Source organism: Cynara cardunculus (genome assembly GCF_001531365.2).
Source record: "Cynara cardunculus var. scolymus isolate 2C chromosome LG 16, CcrdV1, whole genome shotgun sequence".
In the NCBI taxonomy this organism is placed as follows: Eukaryota; Viridiplantae; Streptophyta; class Magnoliopsida; order Asterales; family Asteraceae; genus Cynara; species Cynara cardunculus.
In genome coordinates, this window is record NC_037543.1 from 18439564 (window position 1) to 18442516 (window position 2953).

A 2953-nucleotide genomic window follows, 5' to 3' on the forward strand; every position below is an offset into this window, starting at 1 on the left:
CCTTAGAAATTTCATAAACTACATAGTTTCTTTTAACCAAACTCAGACTTGACATTTTTAGAAGCACATAGCTTACTGAACATTGTTTCTGAATAACACGTAGGGGACCATCGTGCCTGTAACACCCCAAAACTCGAATTGCATATAACATATAATTCATACAGAGAATACATGTTTAATCGCACAAAGGTCCAAAGTACAAAAACTAAATTACAAATTACATAACCAAAAATTCCAAAATACAGGCTCTTGTACTATATCACATCTAATCTCCAAAACATATCCACTGATCTTCATATAGCTAAGCACATAGGGAAACAATTCACATTTTGCCTTTTCCCTTACTTATACTATGCATTTCCTGCAATACATATTTGAAAACATAAAAATGAGGGTTAGACCTGAAGGTCTAGTGAGATCCTATTTTCCATGTAGTTGCAGGGTGAAAATCACCAAAACATTAATCAAATAAAGTCATTTCACATTATGAAACGTAAATCCACATTCTGATTGTGTCCACACGGACCTTTGGTTCCCAAGACCAGACTTAGAAAATATTTCAAAAGATAGCAAGACCAGAGCTCATCTGGTTTCTCTACCAGAACTTCTGTTTAAGCCAACCAGAGCCTATTACTCAAGTAAAATCCTCAAAACGTTCATATACCAACACTATAGTTAGTAAGATAACTTTCCCAAGTATAAAAACATATTTTAAAGAGATTTTGTATGACCAGAGCTCTGGTTCTACTAGTCAGAGCTTCTGGCTCAAAACTTAAGACCAACCAGAATTCCTCTGGTCTGTCTTCCTTTGTAAGAAAGCTTTTAAGTTTAAAATCTTTGAAAATCCTTTTAAAGTATAATTTTGACACAGAGCTCTTATTTAATAAATACAGAGCCTCTGGTTTAGATAAAACCTTAGTAAAAGACTTGCATCAATATTGAATCATCATTCAGAACCCTCTGGTTCTACTATGAGGACCAACCAGAGCCCCTCTGGTTCCTTACATGGAACAACCAGAGCCTCTCTAGTTTCTCTTAAAATAAACACTTGGTTCCCAAAAGAGTTTATCCAAAACCATTAGCCATAGGCCAAGTTTTCCCCAATAACATCAATACTATCATTTCTAATAAGAACAACATCTCTAAGTCCTCAAATCACAAAGAAGTAAGAACTCAAATCTATTGTAATCTTAAGAGACATAATAGCAAGAACTATAATAATTCCACACACAAATGTCACTCTTATATCCAAATGTACACATTTCCTTGATATGTCACCCTTATAACCGAAGGTACACCTGACGGGTGTCGAGTCCGGCAAATAATAAAATTTATGAAAATCAGCCTATTATCTCTAAAACACACTTGTAATAGCGAAGTAGGGTCGTCTCCTCAGGAACTCGGTGTTAACCGTAAGTCCAAGACGTAAAAGCGTGCAAATTCATTAATAAAACACTATATATGAAAGGGGGGGGGTTGGAATTTCAACTAGTCTAAGCATAGAAATTAAATTAAAATTTTAAACAATAGAAAATGAAATCTAGTAATAAGCAACAATCAACTAATTCTTTGGATTGCGTATCATCGACTCATTCAAATAAATATTTTCTCGAAAGAATTCAGTTTGGCTAGGACATCGACACGCGTCAATATTCTGTTCGTTATAAAAGCATGATCAGTCTCGAACGCTCTACGACTAACCTCTAATTAGCTAACCTAGTCTAGTCAAGGACTTAGAGTTCAATTGCTAATTGCATTAAGACCAACAAATACCAAACCTAACCAACAATCGGACGCCGATTATTTAGGTTAGATTGTACAACCTTACGACACTTGCAACTAACACACACGCATCAATTGAGTATCGCTTGCTACTCGAAGAAATCTAAGAACAATTACGTATTCAAAAATTCTTCTAGCATAACGAGTTCAAATCAGAAAAAGCAAGGGATCCAACTCACAAATTCCAACTTAAAATGTATAGGACTGAAATTCAAAGACTGTACAAATGCATTCAATCAATTGTGAAACAAAATTGAGTCTCAACTCATCCAAATTTCAAGTCGATTATAAACCCATTACTAGAAATAAAAATTAGCTACTCATGTCTGAAATTGGAAATCGAGTACTTACAAAATGCTAGTAAAATTGGAATTTAGGAAGAACCTATAAAACCCGTTCCAAAATCGATTCCAATCGACAGCTTCTGCTCCAATCGAACAGCCCTCTTCTGTCCTACTCGACCCCCAATCGACCGACTCAGCTGCTTCCTCCTTGCTGCTGCTTCCCTCGACCGATTTACAGCCCCTCTGCGTCTCTTCTTGCTGTCCAATCGTCTGCTGCCTCTCTCGATTTCTCTCCCAATAGACCGACTTACAGCCCCTGTCTCTCGCCTCTATCAACCGGGTCTGCTATCGACAGCTCGCTGCTGTCCCGCTCGTCTCTCTCGATCGACAGTACCTTGCTGTCACTCCCGATCGAATGCTTCTTCCTCCTTCTGCTGCTGCTCGATTTACCTCTATCGACCCGGTCTCCCTCAAGTATCCTCTTGATTCTGCAACTTCAATCGAACAACCCCCTCTTGATTTATGCCTTGCTCGACTTCTGTTGCTCGGTTTTTCTCTCTATCGACAGCCCTCGATTTTCCTCACGACTTCCCCCAATCGAACAGCTTCCTCCTATATCGACAGCCCTCTTCTCCATTTCGATGCACATGTTCCACGATCTGCTGCTCCTTCTCCCGAACTCTCGCTGCACACGTCTCTTTCTCTCTCTCTCTTTCTGATTTTGGGCAGCAGCTTTGGGCCTGTTTTGGGGACTGTTTTTGGGCTGTTTTTTTGGGACTGTTTTGGGCTGCAAGGAATCAAAAACAAATAATCAATTCCTCTTCTTTTCCCAACTAAAATAGCCTCATAGGATTAAATATCAACTTAAATAAAAATGGATATTTTAA